We start from the raw sequence: 13,764 nt of genomic DNA, 5'->3' as shown, positions 1-13,764 counted from the left end.
CGGGATCGATTTATCGCGTCTAGACAAGACACGATAAATCGATCCCAGAAGATCGACTGCTTACCGCCGAACCCGGAGGTAAGTATAGACGTACCCTAGATGTTTTCTGTAAGCTCATCGAACACCCATGTGAATTAAAAGGGGCTTAGTGCCAAGGCTTGATATACTCCAACTCTGACTAGAAGGAGTTCCCTTTCTCCACATGGCCTTCTAACTGTGGTAACAGTACCCTCATACATGCCCTGGGTGAGTCTGATATAGTCTTCAGGTATGCAATGTAGTTTTAGCCGTGTTGGTCCCAGGCCTGAAGAAGCGCTCTGTGTAAACTCAAAAGCTTGTCTTTCGCACCCACAGAAGTTGGTCCGATAAAAGATATTCCCTCGCCTGCCTTGTGTCTCGAATAGTCTTCCGGGATCAGCTTTGTTCTCATTCACACCCGATGACTTCTCTCAGAATGTGGTGATAAGCCCATTAGAACATATTTATTCATGTCACCGGGCACAACACTCACTTCTGGACTGGCGCCTCCTCCTAGTTCCTCTGGGGATTAGCTCAAGGATGACACCCTCCTGTCCATGGTTTGCACCCCATCACTCTGTCTCTGATTCCACCGGTAGTCTCTCCAGGAACCACCGCGTCCTCTTCATGACTCAGCCCTCCGTGTCACCATCTGTGTTTCCCCCTTCCGGGGCTCAGGACCTTACAGTCCATTCATCCAGCCATTTCCCTCAGCGGCAAATGGGGGGGAACCAGGCCCACCCACTACTCCAGGTCCTGACCCAGGGACCCTATAGCTGGCAGCTTGTGCTACATCTCTTCCAACTGTTCGGTACATTTCCCAGGGCTACTTCCCCATGGCCCCAGCACCTTCTTCACCCGTCCCTGCCAGCAACTGCTCTGTCCATGTTGCTAGCGCCTCTTTTATCTGCTAGGAACTCAGTCCTTACCCCTGGAGCCCCAGGCCACAGCTGCCTTACTTTGGCCCCATAGCTCCTTTTAGGCTACGTCTTCACTACCCGCCTGAATCGGCGGGTAGAAATCGATCTCTCGGGGATCGAATTATCGCGTCTCGTCGGGACGCAACAATCAATCCCCGAATCGACGCTTGTACTCCACCAGCGCAGGTAGGAGTAAGCGCCGTCGACGGGGGAGCCGCGGAGGTCGATTTGCCGCCATCCTCACAGCGGGGTAAGTCGGCTCGGATACATCGAATTCAGCTACGCTATTCGTGTAGCTGAATTTGCGTATCTTAAATCAACCCCTCCCCCCGTAGTGAAGACGTAGCCTTATATGAGTTCTGCTAAGCCTGGATTGGTTGCTTCTTGCAACCCCTCTCTGATTGGTTGCGGCCCACACGGTCACTCTAGGCTGCTTGGAGGACTCACCTCCACTGCTACCTCTTGGGGTTAACCCCTTCCATGACAGTGTGGGGTAGACCCCCCCTCACAATTCACATGAATAACCATTAGTTAGCTAGTTTGGGACCCCCACATAAATGCTATTTTAGCTCCTGCTTTTAAAAAAAATCCCAAAACTATGCTCCTGAAGCCTGGTTTAAACATGGTTCCTGGTAACATGGTTTAGACATAAGGGCCAATTCACCACTGCATCACTCCAGTGCAATGCCATCGATTTCCATGGGATCTCACTGGTATAGAATTAGGGTAACACAATGGTGAGCCAAGCCCACACGATACACAGATGAGGTTAAGTCAAATAGTTTACCAAACATCGCCCCCATGATGCTGCTGCCAACGAAGCTGCTATCAAAACTGCCCTGGCCTGCAATGGGAGTCGGTTCAGGCTCAAAATGCATTGTTCTCCTTATCAAAGTAGGAGTTTAGCATTTAATACAATGCTTGGTTTTGTGTAACTGCCATCTTTCTACACTGTCTCCTTTTCTATACTAGTAACGACACAAGTATAAATAGTTAACGTATTTAGTGGGTGTCAATGTGTTTAATTACATACTGAGCAACCACTGAATACACAACTTGCTGATGGCTTAGATGCCAACAGGGTGATCGCCTAGCAAGGCTGGGCGCTTTTTGATGAATAGCTTACTGCACGAGTCCCTATGGATTTAGGTTCTATAAGTAGCTAGCTCGGAGGATGGATAGGGCATCATAACAGTAACACCACCTTCTGCTGTCATCCCTTTAAATTTCACGCGATAAAACAGGATCAGGTCAGGTCAGTATGTGAGGAGGAGTCTGGGGCTGTCCATAAATTATATAGTGCAGTAGGGGGTGGGTTCTTAATTGTGTGTATTTGTTTCAGTGTTACAAAGGGTGGGTGGGTCTTGAAAAACCACCAACAAATGTGGCATGTAATTTATGGACTGCCCTCTACCGAACAGCAGAGGGATGCTACAGGAAATAAAATCAGTATATGGCTCTCCATCCTTTGAGTCAATACAGAACCATTGGCCATCAGATGGTGCCACAGAGCACGCTTATAGCAGGCGATATAAAACCAACACGCTGGACACTAGTGGTCACTGATGTTCCCATGGCATTTACTTTTTGTTGAAGCCAGTGTCCTGACCAATGTCCACCTTGGGCAACTCTTTCCTACCCTAGCAATTTCAACTAGATGTGGCTTCTTCACCTTCTGCCCTAAACTGTTGTGTGATGATGTTGTGTGCTGTTAAACAGCTACCATCTTCCTCCCCCTCCCCCCCACAGAGGTGGCAGCATTTTAGTGGTGGGTATGTTTGTATAATATTTTGCTACCCTTCAGAGTGAAAGGATCTATAAAAATAGAAATTATTTTAAAAGGGACTAGAACAACATAGAATATTCCCTGGATTCAGCCCACTCTCACAATAAGGTACTCTCTGCGAGAAGAGAACTCTGCTGTGGTTACCGGCTACATTGCCTTTTGGTAGATTGCTTTTGCTGGAGCATTGCTCTGTAAAAGCACACATGTTATTGGTTTAAACAAATGATATTATTGTGAAGGTAAAGGGGCCTGATTCTGATCTCAGGAAGACTGGTGTAAGTCCAGAGTACCCTCCATTGACTTCAGTGACACTATTCCCTATTTCCACAATGTATCTGAGAACATAACTGGGCTCTAGGTATTTATTGACTATGGTCTCTTAATGACGTCTATAAACCAAAATGATGTTCTTCACTTTTGCCTGAATCTTTGTCACATTTCACTTACAAGAAAGAAAATACCCCAAACAAGCAAACCATAAATAGTGAAGGTTTAATTCATAAGACTGGCCATACATTAAATACGGGCATTTCCAAACAAAAGGCTCTCTTTTAATCACGGTGATTAGGCATTAAAAAAAAAACCCTAACCGTTTGCATTCATTTGCGGAGAACAAAGAGGAGCAAAAGTAACATATAGCAAAATCCCAGGATAATCTATGACACCAAGATTCTTCTGGGACATTGTTTATATTGTTGTTTTATTTTCCAAAGACTGACTCCAGAAAGACAGACCAAAAAAGACTTCAATGTAAATTTCTCTGTGTACGTTTTGTGATACTAGAATGTACTTTGTAATGAAATATTTACTGATAGACTACAGTATATTTATTTTGAGAACAGCAACGAATTAAATAGCTCTTTGGGGCCAGGGCTGTCTTTTCATGGCATGTATGACTAGTGCCTGGTGCAGTGGACCCCTGATTCCTGGCTAAGGCCTCTAGGTACAATAAATAATATAATCAAATAAATGCAAAATAGTGATGTAAATTACATGCAAAGGAAGCTTCCACCCTGCAAGCCTTACTCACCTGAATAACCATTATTTATGCAAGCGCTCACATAACTGTCAATGGGGCTGCTCACATGAGAAAGAATTACTTATATGAGTTTGACATAGCAGGATCAGACCCTGAAATGTTCTGTGGCATATATCTGTTTCTGCCACCCTTGCCCTGCAGTTTCAATAGGATACGTGCTTCTTCCCTGTTTCTAGGAGAAGAACTCTTGTATAGTGCAGTTGGTGCAGAATAGCTGCCAGCCCCACAAGTGAAACGATTGTATTTCAGTGATGAGTGTAATGATCCCTACACACACAGGGCTAAATTCTCCTTTCAGCTATCTTGGTGCAATCCCATTTGTCTTCAAGAGGGTTGCGCCAGTGTGACCGAGAGTTGAATTTGTATCACAGTCTGTTACATGCTCTGTGATCCTTCTGTCTGAAAGAGTCTATTAAAATGTAAGATTTTTTTATAATGGTAATGCAGTCCTGTGCTATGAAAAAATAAATGGGCAAAAATCTTCTGGTAGCCAATGGGTTAAAAAATTAAAATGACAGAAGAGGTCACATTGCATCATTAGATTTTCTTAAATCAGCATACATTTCAATTCAGCATACTTAAAATCTGCAGCCACTTATACGCTTACAGTACATTTCTCTTAAATCAAATTTTCAGCAGTGCACCTTTAAAAGGTTCCCTCTTTCATGGTATTTCTCTACTGCCCAGGCTGTAGTATTATGATTATTTTCTCCTACCATCTGAATGGTATAAAGAGACTAAAACTTCATGTAATATCTGCATCGGGAAAAAACACCACCATCTGAAAACCTACAGCTTTGCAGTTGATAATGAAGTATACGTGTATATCTATACAAGGATAGCACTTTCTTTTGCTTTGGTCCACCACATGCATCAACCCTCTTCATGGTCCCCAAACTTCATTAATAATGTCCTTGTCTATGCTAATACAATCAAAAAATTATGCAGACTGTTTATATTTCTTTACAGCCAGAACAGGCTGATGACACGAATCAGCCATTAGCGAATCACGCGGAGGAGTCTCCGCTAATTGTGCAGAATGTAATTAGTGATTATGTAATATCTAAGCTCTTGCAACTGTCATTAATGTCCACTATTCACCAGAGATAGTTCTTACTGAATTAGAGAATGATTACTGCATGGTAAATCTACTTAATCCTAAATATGCTAATTAACACGGTATGCACTTTAGACAGTGGTTAAAAGCACTAGTAACCTCAAAAAAAAAAAAAAAAAGGTTGCAGTACACCCGTGTCTAAATTGCTTGCAATGGACTTTCCTTTAAAAGGTAAATTTATTTAATTAAATGGTATAGTAAACCCTATAGCAGTGCAACCAAAGTAAGATTTTTTTGTAATAGATATAGTGATGTACTGTTTTAGTATAGTAATGTGCTTCTGGAATTCATTTTTAGTTTGGATGAATTGCCGATTATGGTTTCCTGTGCTATATAGCAGACATTTACAAATCATATCATAGCAAGGTACCCTATATACAGTGGCATAAAAGGCTCTAGATTAGAGAAAGAAAATGTATTTAAAATAGCTTTCAGAAAGTCCCCCTCCAAGATTAAATCCCAAGCATTTGAAGCTTGCTTTGTTTATTACAACATTCTTTAGGTCATAAAATATACTAACTACTGCAGGCTGATACAGTAGTTTTCCCTGCACATTTTTACTTAAATCTTAATTTTAAGATTTATTTGTGTAAAAGAGATTTTAGATTTTAAATGCTACATACCAAATGAATCGAACAAATACAGCAATCGTATAATTTTTGAAATGTGTCTTTCCAATGCCTACTTTATTTAATGTATTCTGGTTTTCCATAAAAAAAGATATGGCTGTCATGAACCCCTAGGAGAATAGCATTTTGTGATTTATGAAGATTCTTCCTGCTTATATATTTTATATAAATAATAAATACTCCTGTGTGTATCACTGCACTCATTCATAATCAAGAGCTGCACAAGCTGTAAAAAGAGCTTGCGTAGTAACATATTTAAAATCAGCTTACAAAAATTGGATAACTAATGTATCAGACACAAAATAAGTCACTGTAGCAAACAAAGGAAGTTAACAGCATAATGCAGTCTGCTACTTACTTTTATCAGCACACTGAAATACACCCCCCAAAAAAATTCTCCACAAAAGAAAGTTTCTAAAAAAAAAAAGTGAAAAGTATGATGAAAAATTAGGCATATTTGTAATTTACCTGGATATATTTCATGTTTACATTTAATGATGCAATTACAAGTGTTCTTTGAACATCTTAAATATTTTGCATCTGAACAGAAGTGTACTGTACTGCTGCTATACATGAAAAACATTCAGGTGAATGAAGGCCGGTTCCGTAAGGGGCCTGGGGCCTGATTTTCAAAAATGCTGAGCCTTCAGCTGCTAGCTGTGGATGGATCAGCACCTCTGAAAATCAGGATCTCAGAGCGGTCAATTTTCATTGGCTTCAGTAAGATTTGAGGGTGCTTAACCCTTTCAGGTGGGTGCCCAGGAAAGGATCATGCCCTGAATTAAGAACATGAAAAGTCATTTACTGTGGGGGAGAGTTTTGATTTATTAATGAGGGCTACCTTTTTATCTGGGTTTTCTCTGACTTCATTGTGTAACAATGGGGCATATTCACCTCGGGTGCAAGTCTGCTGAATACCGTTGTGCCTACTTGCACCTGTGCTGAATTTGGTCCTGTTTGTGACAATGTTTGCCTGTTGTACAGTATTCAAACAACAATAATGTACAAGTGCAAATCAGCTCACACGTGAGGATGCAGCTTGTATTCGGATTCTATAGTGCTATCAGAGCACCGAGTCATTTCCTCCCCATGGCTCTTATCCCACCGAAGTCCGTGGGAGTTTTGCTGTTGTCTGCAATGGGACCCACATTTGGTCCATTGTGTGCAGACAAGAGACTGAATTAGTGGAGGTGCAGAAAGGGGAGACAGCTGGCTCCACACCATGCTTCTGCTACCCTTGGTGAAATCACACAGACTCTCTGCCTGAGCTCCAGGAGGAATTTCAGGGCGGGGCCGGAGGCATGTTGCTCGGGAGCAGCCATGCATGCTTCATTCCAGCCCCTGCAGATATCTACTCCAGGGTTAATGTAGCTCCAAGCCAGGCCTGGCTGCAGCCATTGCTGTGTAGTGGCCAGATAATGGAAGCACAGCCCAATTGCACCTAGAGGGCAGGGCTGACAGAGAGAGCTGAAACTCTGAACTGGATTTCACAAATGCCTCCAGGTCCATGCAAATTTCAGGACATCTGTTGGGTTAGGAGACCCGAGTGCCTGCCCATTCTGCAGTCAAACGGAGCAAAATCTGTTCCAGAAGGACATTCCACAAGCTTTAGCCCGGACATTGTCCTGTTGCTCACCACCCACCAAAGAAGAGGAGAATCCAGGCAGAAGAGAGCTCTCTCTCTCTCTCTCTATATATATATATATATATACCCACAAGAGCCATTTTGTAATGTAGTCACCACTCCCTGTCTTCATGACCCCTTTGTCCAGTCTGGACTTAAGGAGACCCCTTGAGGAGACACTAGCAGACTGTATTGGACAAGGTTCCCTCACCCTGGATTCTTACTGCAAACAGTTTTCACACACACCAGTGGCAAGTTCAGCACCAAGTGTTTTATTTCAAATGTTTTTCCCCCTCAACAGCATAAGACTTCCCCTCCCCTCCCCCAAGCCTTTACCTACTACTAGGGCACTGGGGAAATCTCACCTTTCCACACTCTTATGCTGCTCTGGTACATCACACTTTCCACCTACAGTTGCTTCCTGCCTCTCTTTTAACTGTTTCCAGCTGATGAACTCAATCACCCAGCTAATTAGTTAATTACCATAGGCATGTGCATGGGGTGTGCCAGGTGTGCCCAGGCACACCCTAATGCATGGGTGGGCAAATGGCTCCACTCCCCGACGCGGCAAGCCGTGGGGTCTGCGCTCCCGGGCCGGAGACCCTGGCCGAGCATAGCAAGCCGCCGGTCCCTCCTCCGCCTTCCCCCCTCCCCTGGAGTTATGCCGCGGCGCACGCAGCGCTCTGGGGGCTGGGGCTGCTCGCTCCCGCGGGGCAGTGTTTGACTCCGCGAGGAGGCTAGGAGCCTCATCTCATGGTAAGGGGTCCGGGGCCAGGGGGGTTGGATAAGGGGTGGGGGCAGTCAGGGGACAGGGTGGGTTGGATAGGGGGTGGGATCCCAGGGGGTGGTGGTGGTGGTGGTGGTTAGGGGTGGGGGGTCTCTGGAGGGGGCAGTCAGGGAGCAGGGGGGATTGGATGGGGCATGGGAGTCCCGGGGTCTCTCAGGGGATGGGGGGTGGATAAGGGTCGGGGCAGTCAGGGGACAGGTAGGAGGTAGGGTCCTAGGGGGGCAGTCAGGGGACAAGGAGCAGGGAGGCTTAGGTAGGGGGTGGAGTCCTGGGGGGCACTTAGGGGCAGGGGTCCCAGGAGGGGGTAGTCGGGGGGGACAAGAAGCAGGGGGGGTTGGGAGTTCTGAGGGGGGAAGTAGGAGGGAGTGGATGGGGGCGGGACTAGGGCAGGGCAGGGGCGGGGCTCCCTGGGTGCACACCCTAATGAAATGGGCTGCGCACGCCTATGTTAATTACTTAGTACTTAAAGTCTGACCTCATCCATTTGCCCCATCTGGGGATGCTTCCCAAGTTACTCACACTCTGTTGCGGGTACGTGCTTAGTTAACCTAGTAGTTTGAGAACCAGGAAGAACGACCATGTCCAGTGGTCTCAATAGAAAAATCCCCTATATAGTCATTACATCTGAACCTTGAGGCCTAGTGTTCAAGGCTGTAGCCTGCAATGTGGGAGAGCCAGGTTCAATTACCTGCTCCACCAGAGACTTCCTGAGTGACTTTGGTTAGGTCACTAAGGGCATGTTTACACTGATTGTAAACTCGAGTGTGCAGGACCTGGACGTGTGGACTTGATGTTTCCAAGCCTGCACTTGAGCATCCACACTGCATTGTAAACCTGGGTTCACACCCGCTGGACCTGGGGCTCACCGCTGTGCAGTGCATCCATACTGAACTATGCAGACCTTCTCACTTGGGTCTACGGCTTGAGCTGCATCCACACTGCAAAATGACAGGGCTTGGGATCCATTCCCTCAAGCAGGGTCCTGGCACCTGGGTTCCAAGTGCTTGCTGACCCAAGTCAGACTGATTGATTTGTGGACAGAAACCTTTCACCCATTCTTCAATGTAGCTACTTCTAGGGTGGAACACAGCATCTGTTTAACAGTGCATAGAAACACTACACACTAGTTCAGGCTAGGCAGGGAAGAGGAATATGGAATTCAGCACATTTCAGGTACGGTTGTTAGCCAGAGAGCAAACACCGCAAACTGGATTTGGGGCAGGATATGAAGGGTGAGGAAGAGAACAGCTTTACCTTCTCAAATTGTCATGTGAGTTTTAATCATCACAAATAGTCAGGATCACTGTTCTACACTTCATCTGAAAAACTGCACAGTGCCGTCTAACACCATAACGGTGTTAACACTGACACGCAGGCACCTACTGGATTGCCAACACCAGATCTCCCATCCAAGTAATGACCAGCCTGAGCTCTGCTTAATTTATGAAACCACACCTTGAGGTGCTGTGACAGATTTCTAAAGGGGCAAACATAGTAACACTACACAATTACCCAAGTGATCCAAATCCAAAGTGTGCCTGTCATAACTATAAAGGGAAGGCTAACAGCCCTCCTGCGTACAATACTATAAAATCCCTCCTGGCCAGAGACTCCAAAATCCTTTTACCTATAAAGGGTTAAGAAGCTCAGGTAACCTGGCTGACACCTGACCCAAAGGACCAATAAGGGGACAAGATACTTTCAAATCTTGGTGGGGGGGGGGGGGGAAGGCTTTTGTTTGTGCTCTTTGTTTTGGTGGTTGTTCGCTCTTGGGACTGAGAGGGACCAGACATCAATCCATGCTCTCCAAGTCTTTCTGAACAAGTCTCTCATATTTCAAACTTGTAAGTAAACAGCCAGGTAAGGCGTGTTAGTTTTATCTTTGTTTTCTCACCTTGTAAATGTATCTTTTACTAGGGTGTTTACCTCTGTTTGCTGTAACTTTGAACCTAAGGCTAGAGGGGATTCCTCTGGGCTCTTTAAGTTTGATTACCCTGTAAAGTTATTTTCCATCCTGATTTTACAGAGATGATTTTTACCTTTTTCTTTAATTAAAAGCCTTCTTTTTAAGAACCTGATTGATTTTCCTTGTTTTTAGATCCAAGGGGGTTGGATCTTGATCCACCAGGAGTTGGTGGGAGAAAGGAGGGGGGATGGTTAATTTCTCCTTGTTTTAAGATCCAAGGGGTTTGGATCTGTATTCACCAGGGAATCGGTGAAGAGTCTCTCAAGGCTACCCAGGGAAGGGAATTAGCACATTGGGAGTGGTGGCAGCGGACCAGATCTAAGCTGGTAGTTAAGCTTAGAAGTTTTCATGCAGGCCCCCACATCTGTACCCTAAAGTTCAGAGTGGGGAAGGAGCCTTGACAGTGCCCAATGAGGCAAACATGCTGGGATGCATTCAACATGGCAGGTATCCTGAACTAGCGTACCCTTGGATAGGGAGGGAAGGATATCACATTAGATCCCCTCCTCTCTGTAGGACAGTTTGGGGTCTGCTGTAGTGGGATATCTGCTATTCCATGTATCCCATGCCACACCTCAGAGGTTTGACTTTTTCTCTTAATTTCTTGGTTTTGACAAGTTATGGAAAACAGCTGAAACTCTGAAAAGTGACTCTAAAAACAGCATTGTGGGATTCATTATTGATCATCTCTCATAGCAACTGTAAAAATGTAATCAGTCAAAGTAAGGTTTTTCTGACTGTCAGCCCTGCAAATTCCACCAGCGTCCCGAGAGTCAAGCTGGGTTCTTTCTGGCTCATCCCCAGAAATAATGATATTACAGATGTTGGGAAGGAATTTCCTCCCAAGTCGGATTGGCAGTGACCTTGGGGGAGGGGAGCTTCACCTTCCTCTGCAGCAGGTAGCTTGCCCCAATTATCTGGAGGTATCTCATTTACTCATTTCCCTGCCATTGCTGGGGCCTCGGGCGCTTTTGCAGTCTCTCCTCTTCTCTGCCTGTGGCATATTATAGTCTAGTCTCCTGTGGGCTGTAATACGTTGGTCTAATTTTGGTTGTTGGGTTTAGTTAGGTGGTGTTGGTGGCCTGTGATTTGCAGGAGGTCAGACATGGTGAAGTGGTCCTTTCAGGCTTTAAACAGTTACTCTATGACTAGATTATTCCTTCCACAACGGCTGACCAGCTCCATTGTCTTCAGAGGGAAAACTGCAGGACACACAGAAGAGGGGAAGTGTCTAGCCCCAGGTCACATGGGAGGTCAGTGGCAGAGTCACCAACAGAACCCACATCTTCTGAGTCCCATGAAAGTGCCTGGTCTACTAACTGCACCATCTCTCACCGTGAAGCAAGCTTTGATTGAGACTTCTGGACCCTTGCCTTAGCTAGAGCATTATATACTTTCCTTGGACTAATACTGTACTGTACTCCAGTTACCAGCTGGAAGGATATCAACTCCCCCCCCCACACCCCATGTTTAGCTGCGTTTCCAATGGGAATCAGTTTGCTCTGCAGTTCTGCAAGTACAAGGAGTTATGCAACACTGCCAGACGACAGTCTACAAGCTTGGAGAACATGTGTCTGCACTAGCTGTGTGATACATCTTTCATAGCTACTTTGGGAGGCTGGTGTTGTGTGAATTTTGTATGTTTGTATGTTTTGTATGTTTCATTTATGCCATTGCGCAAATTCTGAGCAATTTCTTGGCCTCTGACGTTCACCACACCCAGGCCAGGGCCAGGAGCGCCGCCAGGTTTTCTGCCGCCCTAGGCAGCGGAAGGTCCCGCCCTAAAATGCCACGCCCCACAGAGGTGGTAAATTCAGCTTCCTTCCTGCTCTACACTTGATCAGTCATCATGACACATAAAGCCCATATTTTATTAAGAGGTTCCATACTTCCCCAAATTCACATTCAGTTTTAAGCTATCAATTGCTCACATAGCCTACTCATTCATATTGGCTTTGGAAACGCAAGCGTCTTTCATCATAAGTAACATTTTTCCTCCCGTTATTGCAATCCCTCTCAAAAGCATGCACCATCTGAACCAAGTGCTCTTTATTTTTTTCCCTCCAATATAAAATACAAGAGCATGATATTTCTGCAATGCTGCTGGACCTGCCACATGAACAAACATCATCACCTGCACTTCCTGAGCTTTCTCTGGCCTCCCTATAGCAACGAGAAAACTGGTTCCTTACGCGGACACCACTTTTCAGTATGGTGTCTTTGTAAATCTGTTGAGCTTGAAGGGAGTCCTGGCTGCAACTTTGGTTTGACACCCTGTCATTTTTAGTAAAGACTTAGGAAGCAGGCAGATAGGGAGACAGCACAGAACTTTATTAACTACATGAGCATTGAACTGAGACTGAGTCTACACAGAATTCTGGGACTATTTAATTCACACTGGGCATGCTCAGGGGAATTTAGCATAGTCACTCCCAAAGCAGCGTAAATTACAGCCATCCAACTCCCTCACTAAATGCCAAATCGGGCCAAGTTAAACAATGTTGCTATTTATACCCATTGATATCCATTTTATAGCTAATTTGGATCTGACATGTGGCTTAAACCACCATTTTTGCCACCTTGGAACTTTTAACTTATTTTCTCTGAAAGACATGCCTACTTCTGACAAGCACTCCGAGGGTACAAGTAGTGAGAGCAACATCTTAATAGCCTACAGCTGGTGAGAGGAGGACTGCCCATGTGGTCCTGCAGACTGTTGTCCTTGTGAATGAGCAATGGGATTACTCACTCGAGTAAGGATTGCTTCCATCAGTAAAGGTTGCAGGCCTGGATCAAAAGGTTTGAGACTTGAAAATAAAGGAATAGGGGGTTGGAAATTCTCCAAAGAGTCTGACTAGTTACCCAGAGGCATCTCCGGTATGCCCTCAGTCTTTGTGAGACCTAGAAATACGTTGATATAAGGATGAGAGTTTGGTTTTTGGGTAATGAAAGTTCAATGAGAAAGTTATCCCACTGAAGTCACTGGGGTTTGAAAGCACTTGGCTCCTCTTAGGAGGCACTCAGCACCTCAAAGCTTTGATACCATATTCTATTAGGGTGTGTCTCACTGCGATTGGCACCAAGGTTAGCCTTACCCAGGTGTGAGCATCCAATTGCAAAGCCATACGCGAGTTACTGTGTCTTTGCTGGTGCCATCCTCACCCATGAGTGTTGGCAGGACTCCTGGGGGTGTCCCCCCATGGTTTTTTGTGCAGCAGAAGCTCAGCCACTCTACGATTCTTTCCAGTGAATTGTGGGAAAACCATTCTGTCCTTCCGGGACCATGGGCTCTGAAGCCTAGCGAAGGGGGGTGAGCTTCAGGGCCCAAGCTCCAACTTCAGAGTGCTGTCCATGCAGCTGTTTTTAGAGTGCTAATGTGAGGCCCGCTAGCCCCCATCTGTTGATCCACATGCTCCAAAATGCTGTGTAGACATACCCCCTAAGGCCACAGCTCAGCCAGATACTTAACCGCATCCCTAACTTTAATCACATTACACTGAAGTCAGTGAGACTACTCAAAGCTAGGCATGTACCTTGCTGAATCAGGGCCTGAAGTTGCCTCTTAAACAGTTTCTTAAACATAGATATTTAAAACATTTCAGTGCACTTTAAGGAGGATATTTTCAGTGATGGTACCTTGTAAATCTCAGAGAGGCGCTTTGTTTGATTTTAAGATCGTATTGGAGGGGTGAAGTGTCTGTGATACAGAAGCAGGTGGCTGAGTATTTAATGAATTTCATTTCTCTTTGCTCACTTCAGAATGCTATGGCAATTTCACCTGCTCTGTTCTTTCACAAATTTGTTTTCTAATCACCAGCCTGAAAAAATTTAATTTGGCAGCACTGCTTTTATATCTTTCCATCAAACAGAAGCGTTTC

Source organism: Emys orbicularis, chromosome 3, assembly GCF_028017835.1.
Source record: "Emys orbicularis isolate rEmyOrb1 chromosome 3, rEmyOrb1.hap1, whole genome shotgun sequence".
In the NCBI taxonomy this organism is placed as follows: domain Eukaryota; kingdom Metazoa; phylum Chordata; order Testudines; family Emydidae; genus Emys; species Emys orbicularis.
The sequence above is the reverse complement of the archived record's forward strand: the minus strand, read 5'-3'. Positions refer to the sequence as shown.